We start from the raw sequence: 13,585 nt of genomic DNA on the forward strand, positions 1-13,585 counted from the left end.
TGCTACTCTATAACTGCAATTTTGCTACTGTTATGAATCGTAATGTAAATATCTTTTTGTTTTCCGATGGTCTTAGGCAACCCCTGTGAAAGGGTCATTCAACCCCCAAATGGGTCGCAACCCACAGGTTGAGAACCGCTGCTTTAGACTATGAGAGGAACAGATTTGTCAATAGAACACAAGAGCCATAATGTCGCCTGAGAGATGACGGCTGTGAGACTACGTGCTAAATGGCATCCATTATCAGATTAGTAGGAGTACACCAGCAGGAACACTGCAGTGCTAGAACTGCTAATCTGCCATGCACTCGTTTTATGACACTGAAACCTCTAAACTACAGGAAGAAAGGAATGTTTTATCTCTACCTTTGTTGCCTTCACAGCACCTGATCTAGTGCATGCCCAGAGTTGGACCTATCCCCACCCTGCTCAACACCCCACACTTGGAAGAAGCCCAAACTCTTTACTCTGGCCTACAAACCCTAAACAATCCGGTCTCTCTACCTCTCCACACTGGGCCATGTCTTCCTGTTCTGAGCCACCCTCATCCTGCCTCTCAGCCTTTGTACATCCGTTTTCCTCCTCCTGGAAAGGTATTCCCCCAGATCTTCACATTGGCTATGGCCACTCGAGTCTCAGATAAAATGCCACTTTCTCCAACAGGATTTCCCAAACTAAAAATCCCCTTTGCAAGCATTGTCCCGTTTTATTTTCTTCAAAGTCCTTGCCACTCCATGAAATTCTTATTGACTCATTTACCATTTCTACCAGTAAATTTTAATTCTATTAGAGTAAGGACCCTATCTGTCTAGTGCTCCATCATGTCCCTGATGCCAACCCCAGTGACTAGCACATGGAAAGGGCTCTCAATTTTCACTGAGTTAGATGAGTAGTAACCTCCGGAGATGATAATGCTACCAGTATTTATTGATTGCCTACTATATGCCCCCACTGTTCTAAACACTTTCTAAGCAGGTTCTCTTACATCGACTGCCTAAGAGTCGTGCTGTAAGAAGCAACAACCTCTTCCTCTCAGCGATTCACCCAGCAGCCGCAATGCAGCAACCATGCGTGAGTGCATCTCCATCCACGTTGACCAGGCTGGTGTCCAGATTGGCAATGCCTGCTGGGAGCTCTACTGCCTGGAGCATGGCATCCACCCTGATTGCCAGATGCCAAGTGACAAGACCATTGGAGGAGGAGACGATTCCTTCACCACCTTTTTCAGTGAGACAGGTGCTGGCAAGCATGTGCCCAGGGCAGTGTTTGTAGACCTGGAACCCACGTCATTGATGAAGTTCGCACTGGCACCTACCGCCAGCTCTTCCACCCTGAGCAGCTCATCACAGGCAAGGAAGATGCTGCCAATAACTATGCCCGGGGGCACTACACCATTGGCAAGGAGATCATTGACCTTGTTCTGGACCAAATTCGGAAATTGGCCGACCAGTGCACAGGTCTTCCGGGCTTCCTGGTCTTCCACAGCTTTGGCGGGGGAACTGGTTCTGGGTTCACCTCTCTGCTGATGGAACGTCTCTCTGTCGATTATGGCAAGAAATCCAAGCTGGAGTTCTCCATTTACCTAGCCCCCCAGGTTTCCACAGCTGTAGTTGAGCCCTACAACTCCATCCTCACCACCCTCACCACCCTGGAGCACTCTGATTGTGCCTTCATGGTTGACAATGAGGCCATCTATGACATCTGTCATAGAAACCTCGATATTGAGCGCCCAACCTGCACTAACCTGAATAGGTTGATAGGTTCAATTGTGTCCTCCATCACTGCTTCCCTCAGATTTGATGGAGCACTGAATGTTGACCTGACTGAATTCCAGACCAACCTGGTGCCCTACCCCCACATCCACTTCCCTCTGGCCACATATGCCCCTGTCATCTCTGGTGAGAAAGCCTACCATGAGCAGCTTTCTGTAGCAGAGATCACCAATGCGTGCTTTGAGCCTGTCAACCAGATGGTGAAATGTGACCCTTGCCACGGTAAATACATGGCTTGCTGCCTGTTGTACTGTGGTGATGTGGTTCCCAAAGATGTCAGTGCTGCCATTGCCACCATCAAGACCAAGCATACCATCCAGTTCGTGGACTGGTGCCCCACTGGCTACAAGGTTGCCATTAATTACCAGCCTCCCACTGTGGTATACCTGGTGGAGACCTGGCCAAAGCACAGCGAGCTGTGTGCATGCTGAGCAACACCACAGCTATTGCTGAGGCCTGGGTGTGCCTGGGCCACAAGTTTGACCTGATGTATGCCAAGTGTGCCTTTGTTCACTGGTACGTGGGTGAGGGCATGGAGGAGGAGAGTTTTCTGAGGCCCGTGAGGACATGGCTGCCCTTGAGAAGGATTATGAGGAGGTTGGTGTTGATTCTGTTGAAGGAGAGGGTGAGGAAGGAGAGGAATACTAAAGTTAATGTGTCACAAAGGTGCTGCTTTTACAGGGAAGCTTATTCTGTTTTAAACATTGAAAAGCTGTGGTCTGATCAGTGAATTTGTATGTAGCAGTGTATACTCTCATATACAATTACTGGCCTATGCTTTAAAGCAACGCTTTGTTACAGACCCAACCTGTCCATTTCTCTGATGGGTTTGAATAAAGTATTCCCTGTCTTAAATGAATAAATAAATAAATAAATAAATAAATAAATAAAAGAAACACTTTCTAATCATTATCTCATTTAAACCATCCAACAGCCTCACAATGTACCCCATTATACAGATTGCAAACCAAGACTTAGAGAGATTAACTTGCTGTACGGTCACTGAGGTAGTAACTAACTGGTAGTGCCAGGGTTCTGGTCTGATTCATCAAAGACTAGAAAACCTCATAATTCTTAACCACAGGGCTATACCATCTCCAAGTCAGATTTCTTCATTTGTAATATGATAATAACTGTGTCATTTTACTTGACTTGACAGGTTTATTGGGAGGAGCAAATACATAAAAACAGATTGAAAAGTATAAAGTGCTATGCAGATTTATTATAATATTCTAAGATAGTTGTGAACTGCCTAACATGAATCTAACTAGGTCAAAAAGAAATGCAGTAAGCAATAAAATTCTTTAATCTCACACTTCATCCCTGGCACAGCTGTCAGTACTAGTGTGAATATGACACTCCTACACATATTTCAGTGGAAGTCAATGCATGTTTTACCCACCTACTCTTCAGTAGCAACTACATAAATATAATAATTATCAGTATGGGAAGAAGCTAAACAAAGGAGTAGTGCCAAAAAGAGGACCTACAAATACCAAGAAAATACTCTTGATGAAGTCAGCTTCAACTTTATAACTAAACACCAGCACACTGGCTGCTCATTCAACATGGGGAAAAATGAGATTATAGCCAATCTGCAACACTGTTTTGAATAGTCTTACTATCTCTTTTTCTAGGACTTTAAGATAATTCCCACTAAAATGGTAAATGGTTCTCAACTATAAATCTAAAAATAAGGCACAATTGATTATAATGCTGACATATATGACAACTACTACATACATATAAACACATATGACAAAATATGTATCTGCTTATGTCTGAACAAAGCCACTACCAATTCAAGTTACTAATTGACATGCCTGCCTTCCCTAAGAATTTATAATGCAAATCAGCATATAACCAGTATTCAGTGTAGAGCAGTAGAAGTAACACAGAGTTTGAAGTCCAAAGATCTAGGTTTGCGTCCTAGGTTCTCAGGCACCTCTTGTTTGATCTAGTCAATCTGAGCCTATCTCTTCATCTGTACAGTGGAAGAGAATAACAATAATTATACCTACATCCTACATGTTGGTCAAGTTAGGGTTAAGGGTATTATTTATATAAAATACACCAGAAAGTATAAAGAAGTAAAAAGACTTTACATTTTTCATATGGCAATCTAACCACACACACGAGGTCTGACAATTAAGTTCGCAAACTCACCCTAGAAAAAGTGCGACATACCTCATTGCTGAATATCACTATGGTCACCTTCAAAGTACTCCCCTTGGGAAGCTATGCACCAATGCCAGCGCCTAGTCCACTCTTCAAAGCAGTTTTGGTACCTTTTTTCTGGAATGGCCATCAGAGCTGTCATCATATTACCCTTGATGTCCTGAATGTCATCAAAATGTCTTCCTTTCAATATTTCCTTTCTCTTCAGGTAAAGAAAGGAGTGATTGGGGGCCAGATCAGGTGAGTAGGAAGAGTGTTCCAATACAGTTATTTGTTTACTGGCTAAACACTCCCTCACAGACAGTGCTGTGTGAGCTAGTGCATTGTCGTGATGCAAGAGCTCCTTTGGGACCATTTTTGCACACACCTTCCTCATGCCAAGATTTTCAGTTAACTTTTCCTAGTTGTTTCTCTATCGATGTTTACTTGGGCTGCTTTTCTTGTTATAGTCAGCCGACGATTTTGACGCACAATTTGATGAATTTTTGCAATGTTTTCATCAGTTCTGCTCATTACCGGCCGCCATGACCTCTCTTCATCAGTGATGCGTTCTCTCCCCTCAGAAAAATGTTTAATCCATTTGTACACTACCATTTTCTTCATGGCATTATCCCCATAAACTTGGACTAACATGTTGCTGATTTTGCTTCCACTCTTGCCAAGTTTAACAAGAAATTTAATGTTTGTTTATTGCTCTAATTCAAGCTCAGACATTCTCGCAATGGCACACAAAACCAAGCAACAACAATAATGAATGCCACTCAGCCAGACATGGCCACATGTCGACACGAACACAGCTGTGAGACCCTGATATACCAAGGTTATGAAACCTTACTGAGCTGTTTGTACAGTGCTGCCAATGTAAGCACACAGTGACAAGTTCACAAACTTAATTGTCAGAGCCCGTATACAGTATAATACAAACTTTTATTGATATTCAGGGTTGAAGACAGTTGTAAGAAATACTATTTAACCATAGGGCTATCCAATAAATTACACACCCTTATTCAAACCACCTAGAAAAACTTAACAGAGGCAAAGGGACTTCAAGGGCAATTTGCTGAGATTTCTAGGGCAATTTGCTGAGACATGGAGGGAATAGATTTTTGGTGAAAAAAGTTTTTCAACCGTCTTAATCTTAACATCTTACTGTAAATGTGTCCCGCTTTTCCAAAAGAGGGCTTTCCAGAAATTTCATGGGAGCTAAGTGATAACCTCTCCATGCCCATACACATTCTTTCTCAAAACACACTATCATTTCTACCAAGGCTGACCCCAAACTACTCCCATTAGCCCTGGAGTTAAACTAATAAATCTGTAATTTAATAACCCTGCTTTTAAGGTTGATAATGTGAGCTTTAGTGGGGTTGGTTCTAGAAGCAGAAAGATCTTTGGAGTAAAATCAGTCTCCACAAATTTCACAATGTATTTAGATCTAGCTGAGGAATTCAGAAACAAAAACAAAGTTTAATTCAGGGTTAAAATTAATTTTATTAATAAAATTTAAAATATTTTAACAAAATATTTTCTAATTGTTTTTTATCTTCCCAGTATAGCAGAATTGTGCCATTTAATCATCAGCACATATGATTCAAAGTCCTGATAATTAACAGTGAGGAAAATTTCCAGATACTGTGCAATGAACTGAATTTGAACTCTGACAGTTATTAATGGATAAAATTGCAGAGGTAGGAAAAACAAACAGTTGATAAACACTTTTTAAACATTTGTTTTTCCTATACAAAGTCTGTGAAGAACATTTTCTACTTCATGTTTTCAGAGATTTATTTTTACATCATAATTGAAGATCACACTAAAAAATTATTACTCTCTACCATTCCTACTCAATAACCTAAGCCAGAATAAAGTTTTAGGGATTCAGTGAAGAAAAGCACTTTACTGGGGAAAATAAGAAACTGTAAAAAAAATTTTTTTTCCTGGCTGGCCAAGTGGCACATTGGTTAAGAGCTAGCTTGGGATGCCACCTCTGACCAGCAGGGCCCCGGTTCAGATCCCACATGAGAGCCAGTGATGCTGCGCCCTCTACAACTAAGATAGTGAACAACAGCTTGACCTGGAGCTGGGCTGCTGTGAGTTGCCGGCGATGGCGTAGGCTGCAGTGGGGCTAGCTGACAGCTGGTGTGCGGGTGTGCGTTTTCGTGAGCTGCCGTGAGCGGCCGTCCAATGGCCGGAGAGCAACTGCCTCACCTGGGAAGAGTGCAATGATTATACCAACATGGGCCAGTGAAGTGATGTCCTCCACAACTAGACTGAAGAACAAAAGGACAGCAACTTGTCTGTTCCCCTTTCCTGATTCCCCATGTTCCCCTACCCCAATTCCCCAATGAAATATATTTAAAAAAATTTTTTTCCAAATTATAAGTACAAAAATCCATTTCTCAGCCATCAACCAACCCCAAACAATTAGGTTTGGAATAAGTAGATAAAAGTCCCTAATTTAAGAAGAATTGAAAGCATAGGATCCTTTGTATTTTTGTGGCCAATCCCATCACCCAAAGTTTAGTTACTTTGTGGCAACTAAAAAGCCCACTGCTAATGAATCAAGAACCCCTCCATCTTGGGCTGGCTGAGTGGCTTATTGGTTAAGAGTTGGCTTAGGAGCACGAGCTCTGAACAGCAGGGCCGTTGGTTTGGATCCCACATGGGCCAGTGATGCTGAGCCCTCTACATCTAAGATAGTGAACAACAGCTCGACCTGGAGCTGGGCTGCCGTGTGTCACCGGCAACAGCGTAGGCTGCTGTGGGGCTGCAGTGGGCTGCCGTAAGTTACCATGAGTGGCCGGCAGCCAGCGTGAGCTGCCATGAGCCGCCGTGAGCGGCCATCCAATGGCCAGCGAGCAACTGCCTCACCTGGGAAGAGCGCAATGATAATACCAACATGGGCCAGTGAAGCGACGTCCTCCACAACTAGACTGAAGAACAAAAGAACAGCAACTTGTCTGTTTCCTTTCCCCAATTCCCCAACACTGTTCCGTCCCCCAATTCCCCCAATAAAATCCCCAATAAAATCTTAAAAAAATAAAAAGAGGGCATTTAGGTGAGAAAAGGACCCCTTGAGCTGAGTGTCACAGAAGTTCATAAGAAGGAGGACAAAGACTCAAATCCAGCACCCCAGGGGAACAATCTCTGACAAAAGACTCCAACTCAGACGGTTATTCATCCTTTAGACCTAATTCAGAATTTTAGGAACTTTTCCTGGTTATTAATAAGTCTACTGAAAACAACAGAATCAGACAAAGTTACCATCTCCTCCTGTCCTGGATCTGGGGCTCAAGCAGTGAGCAGTGAAATAGCTGAGGGAGCAGCAAGTTTCAGCCTGTAGGTCTCCCCGATTTAGTCTTCACTAAATTCGACACTGAGGAAGACACATATCAGACACAGGTCCTTCTCCAGAGAGAGCCACAGTCTCAGAGCTACACTACCACATACCTGAGAATGGACATGAATTACACAAGTCAATCAATAATTGATCTAGTAAGCAATGAGAGGCTGAAAGGGAAAGGATTCTTTTACGGTGCTGTAATCTGAAGACTTCCTTGCAAGCATTAAAACATCCTGGGCCTTTACTTTTGGGATTATCAGGCACAGTTGCTCATGAGAGATTTATATTTGACAGGGGAAACAAGAAGAAATAAAAATCCAAAAGCAAAGTAACTGTGGAACCAGTCCTGATTCGATGATGACAGGTGGGAGGAATGGGCTAGAGTCCGAAGAAGCACCTGATGATAAAAAACATACATGGTGAGTAATAAGATCCAGATAATACCCGGCTCCCAGAGCAGCCTGATCTTTTCAGAAGGAAAGTTAATATACAACATGTGAGTGAAAGGCAAGCATTAAAATATTATACCACAAACAGGTGAGGCAATGTTTATTTTCCCAATGGAATGGGTCTCGGTAATGACGAACTGATAGTAAACGGCAGTGCCTGGTGATCACGCTCAGCACCCCTCTCCCAGGAGATGGGCAACAGTCTCCAACTACACAGAACAGTCCAAAACAGAACCCACCAGTTGTCTCTGGGGAAGCAGGAAGCAGGCGCTATGTTCAGTGTGATAAGACCTTGATAAGAGGCGGGTAACAAGAGCCCTTACCTAAACCAGGTGCTAAGTCTACATGGAAGAGTTGCAGCTGAAGAATCTCAATTGTACCCTGGAAACTAATTTAAAGAGCACAGTGAGATAAAAGGCCAGAGTTCATTCCCAGCTAGCCTACTGTGGAGACAGCAGTTTTCACTGCTGGGCAGTCCCACAAGTATGAAAGTCTCTCTTGCCTAGAAAATCAGTCACAAAGTCCAGCCAGAACCTGCACTCCTTTCTGACAGTCAGCATCCTGGTCAGCATCTTTACAATCCCCAAGTATCACCTTCTTTGTCTATGCAGCTGAGGTGGGTTTCTAGGGACTGCTGAGACGCGGACTAGACAGACCAAAGCCAAGGAGCAGAGTCAGGTCCAGGTGCAGGACACACGGTCAGTGAGTGGAATGAATGAATGAATGAATGAATGAATGGCCCTATCTAGCAAAGCTGGGGGACTCACAAGCAACAATAAGCCATGGTCAAAAGGTCAGACACCAGGAAGCTGACAGACACAGGGACAGGAAAGAAACTCAGGTGGGAGCAGAAATCATTCCTGACATTACATGCTCACATAAAAATCAAATGCTTTAGTGTAATAAAGATGTGTTCTGGCAGAAGGAACCCTATACAGTGGGAATGTAGTGTATTCAGGAGGATTACTCTTCTGACCAAAAAGCTTCACAGGTCCACTTTATCACACGTCAGATTTCATGCATGTTTGTTTAATCCATTTATGAAGAGAGCTTTCTTTCTACTTGAAATAAATCAACAGAGGCCACTGACACTATGCAGTCACAGTTAAAAAAGAAAGTTTAATTATTAGCATGAATTTGATCATTACCTTTATACTGTGGGATGCTAGTTTTAAATGCAAATGTAAGAGCATTTAACTCATATGCAAAATCACCTAAATTACACAATTTAAACTTCACAGCTCATCCCCAGAGGTGCTTCAAGCCAGCCAGAAGAGACAAATTCATGCCAGACTCAAGAAGTTTGGAAGGAGAAACAGGGGGTGTCCTCCTGCAGGTAGCAGACACAAGGATACTCATGAGGAAAGTGCAGATGCTCACAGGGGCAGGGATCGGGGTGGGGATCCTTCTGCATGTGTATATTCAGGCCTGATGGCTGTTGGGTTTATCCCTCCCATCACTCACCAGACAAAGCTTGTGGGAAAGTAGATCCAGGCGTCTCCCCTGCCCACTGGCTGGCCATCGCAATCCATGGCAAACGAGGGATGCTCTAGGGCAGCGGTTCTCAACCTTCCTAATGCCGCGACCCCTTAATACAGTTCCTCATGTTGTGGTGACCCCAAGCCATAAAATTATTTTCGTTGCTACTCTATAACTGCAATTTTGCTACTGTTATGAATCGTAATGTAAATATCTTTTTGTTTTCTGATGGTCTTAGGCGACCCCTGTGAAAGGGTCATTCGACCCCCAAAGGGGTCACGACCCACAGGTTAAGAACTGCTGCTCTAGGGCCTTTAAAATTCCAGATGGACGTACTAGGGTGAGCTAGAGGCTGACCTACCAAACATGCCATCAGCGTGCTGCCAGGCTAGAACGGAGTTGGCCACCACCACTCCCCACAACACTGCAAGACATGGGCACCTGACCCCAACCCTCCCTATGCCTGTACCTAGGTCCCAACAGGAGGTGAAGGGTGACAGCAACACTGGCCTCCTCCTCCCCAACATGACCCAGTGGCCACCTCAGGTGAAGGGCAGCAGTGGCCGTGAGGCAGGTCCTGGGGAGGCAGAGAGGCAGAAGTGCATGTGAGCCACGGCCCCACACTCCAAGCATAGGCTCCATTGTCCCAGCGGACTTCATTTACAAAACAAGGTCAAATACAAAATTATTAAGAATTTCAGGATTCTGAAAGCAAGGAATTATATCAAGCATGAGACGCTTCTGAGCACAGAGAGCCCTGCGTGACTGCACAGGAAGCTGGCCCTACCTGGTCCTCTGCTGCAACATGAAAATCCAAGGAAAAGGGGCTGGGTCTGTAGCTTTCCACAACATTTCTTTAAACTATCCTTTAAATGGGAGTAGAAGAATAACAGAGTTTCTCTAAAAACTATGTTCCTCCAAATACAGTGAAATCTTGATAACGCTGGTGCCATAAAACTAAACTAATCCAGGCCTACAGGGTATCTCGACTCCCCCGACACAGGGCGGGAAGAATGTGTGTCATTATATTTTACAGATAATATTACTTGACCCCGTCGCTCATTTAAACTGGACTTTTAAAAGGCCACTTGTATTATATACTCTTAAGATCACTTGGTAATAAACATGCCAAATATACTGTGAATGAATGAATAAACAACAGAAATATTTGATAAAACACAGTAATTTTTTCCATTAGGGAATAAATTCCTACTTGCCTCATTTCCACATACACACATTTAAAAATTATGCCCCACAAAATAAGCTTTATTTCAGAGTAGTTCAGTTTATACCAGAAGTTATGGAGATTAAAAATAACCCCGACACCCTAAAATATATACTATCAAATCAATTATTTTTTTAAAAATCTCACATTGACCACTCTATAGTGATTGAGACAACCCTAATACCTTGTTCAAATACTAATAATCAGCACTATGACATGACGTTCATCCTCTTTTTAAAAAGGCTGTCAAATAATCTACAGTATCTATTGGCTCACAGCATAAATTAAAGTCATCAAGACCAACACTTAAAGTGGTCCATGGATGGGAGCCCGTCTGTGAACTATTTATTGCCAGTTCACAAGATAATTAAAGAAACTGAGTGTTTCAAAATGTTTATAGCAATTTCAAAGGGTAACTTTATATCTGATAAATCTAATAATATGTAATACAAATCCAAAATCATCATGTCTGCTTTTTCTTTTTTAGTAATTCTGAACTGGAGATATGCATACAGTAATAGATTCCAACTAGCATTTTACTTCCATTTAAGGTATAAACTATTGTGTAGAAACTCTTAACTACAGAAAAGCATATTTTGAAAATGCAAAGGCTGCCAAAGTTATTTAGCCCTAAATTAGTCCATAAACTAAATTAAATCTTTAAAACAATGACATATAGGAAAACTGCCACTTATCAACTGTAACCTCTGATGTAGGGGCCCATTTTTGGTACTAATGTAATATATTTTAAAACTATGTTGATGAGCACTTTTCACACTGGATATATGCCTATGATTATATGATTATAAATAGACCCAGAGGAAATAACTTCATTATTTTTCCAAAATTCTGAAAGTATTACACATAGAAAAAGGAGAAGTGGAAAAAAAACAAAAAAAAAGCTTCATGAAACCCAAACTACGGATGTTGAAAGAACAATGTCAGCGTGCTTTTCAGCATACCAGCATGATTCAGCAACGTGAAGGTATGTGTAAATCACCTTTTATTAAAATAGATACAGGCATTAGAGTGATAAGCATATTTTTTATATTTCTAAATATTTTAAGTTAATTTCTATGATGGCTGTCCCCATTAATACTACTTAATGGTTTAAACCAACTTCATATTTAAAAACTGCACCTGATCAGCTTTAAAAGGAATTCCCTTTTCATAGAAATTATGAGTTTGGATACATAAAATATTGAAGGAAGACATCCAAAATAACACAAATAAAGACCATAAATCATACCAATACATGGTCCCAACCCAATAAGGTTACAGTGTTCTCCTGCGGTGTTGCTTAGTTTCCAAAATTCCAAGTCCGGGGTAGGGCCTGCATATGATCAAGTTTCAGACATTAAATATATTCACTGTAACTGTCGTGTTTTGTTTTGTTTTTTTCTTTGAGAGCCAGAGATAACAGCCCTGGCACAGTGGAGACAGTAGCAATTATTGAAGTCCAAAATAAACGTGTCCTGTTTTATTTAGTTTATTCACCCCTTTATATGGAGAGGTAAAAACCCGCCTCTTCCTTTCTTGTATTGCTCTGCTAATACCCTAAGCACATTTGTGGATTTGGTTATGAAATCTAAATATAATACAAAATATTCACAATTCATGCTGCCAGTACATCATGGCTTCAAAATGCCCTAAATGCAAACAAACACCATAAACAAGGACAAAAAGCAAATGACAAACTGGGAAAAAATATTTGCAACTCATATCACTGACAAATGGTTGATGTGCTCAATAAATTAGTAATTTCTACAAATCCATTTTTTAAAAGCTAACATTCCAGTAGAAAAATAGACAAAGCACATAAGAGATGGTGCACAAAAAGAAAATACAAATATGTAACTCTTCAACCTTACCCATAATAAGAGAAATTTGACTTATAATTAAACATCATTCTTTCTCTAACAGATATTGTCAAAAAGTGTTAACATACTGTGCTGGTGAAGTTGAGCGTAAATCATGCATTCTCATGTACTACTCTTGGGAATGTAAAGTGACACCACCTCTATGGAGAAAATATGGTAATTTTTAATCAAAATTATAAACACAGACCAAAAAGGACACTTTTGGATCAAATGACAAAATTGGAATATGGATAGTATATATTAGAGAAATGTATACATGTTCAATTCATTGAAGTTGATAACTTACTGCAGTTACATAAGAGAATATCCTTGTTTTTCAAGAAATACATACTTAAACATTTGGGGGAAAGGGCCATAATATACTCAATTTATTCTTAAATGGTTCAGAAATTTTTTTTCTCAAATATATGTGTGTATATGCATACATACAAACACACACAACAAGAGAGCAAGCATGGGTGACAAAGCAAATGGAGCAAAATGTTAACAAGAGGTGATAAGGGATTTACAGGTATTCTGTGTCCTATTCTTATTTTTGCAACTTTATTTCTAAATAAAAGGTTTCTGAAGGTGAAAAAATGCACATGCCCTTTGACTCAGAATTTCCAATTGTAGGGAATGTAGCTACAAAATTTACCAACATATGTTAATCATCATTTATAAGTACAAAACTTCATTATAACATTGTTTGTAAAAACAAAAGATGTTTGCCAAGGACAGATCCCACTCAGTCCCCTTTACCATGGCTTCCCTGAATCACACTTGACTTCAGAGTCAAAGCAAAGTCCCACCCCTGTCTTTTTAGCATGATGCCCTCTAGTAACTGCTTGCCTTTGGTCCCATCCTGTTTGGATTATTCTCATTCCTTGGCTTTGTCCTCCTGGGACCCTGCAGTAGCTTCTGAACAGGGAGGAGGACATTTCCTTAGCTCTAAGCCAGCTGCTCTGGTTGTGTGGGTGAGGTGAGGAAAGTAAAATTGGGTGGTAATACCTATTCTCAATTGCTTTGAGCCCTTCACAGCTTCCTTCTTAGTGGTTCATGTTCAGCAAACACCATCTGAGATCCATCATTCATCAATGGGTGCCAGACAGGACTGAATGAATGAACAGAAAGAGGTTTAAAGCCGCCACAACTTTCAGGAAATTGATTGACCAGGTTGTGCTTTGTCTTTTACCATTTGCATCAGTTTTTTCCTCCATTGTAAGTATATTTTCTAAAATTAAAGTTGATTGTCAATAAGAAGCCCTATAAGGCCAATGT

The 13,585-nt window shown here is 41.3% G+C and overlaps 1 protein-coding gene and 1 pseudogene across 2 annotated transcripts in view; one reads left to right on the plus strand and one right to left on the minus strand.

Moving 5' to 3' along the window:
- SLC16A10 (solute carrier family 16 member 10) overlaps nucleotides 1–13,585 on the minus strand; it is a 124,742-nt gene that overhangs the window by 79,667 nt on the left and 31,490 nt on the right. The window lies entirely within an intron of this gene.
- On the plus strand, nucleotides 1,065–2,434 carry LOC109384756 (tubulin alpha-1A chain-like; annotated as a pseudogene).

This window comes from Hipposideros armiger, unplaced genomic scaffold (genome assembly GCF_001890085.2).
Source record: "Hipposideros armiger isolate ML-2016 unplaced genomic scaffold, ASM189008v1 scaffold_101, whole genome shotgun sequence".
Taxonomy (NCBI): Eukaryota; Metazoa; Chordata; class Mammalia; order Chiroptera; family Hipposideridae; genus Hipposideros; species Hipposideros armiger.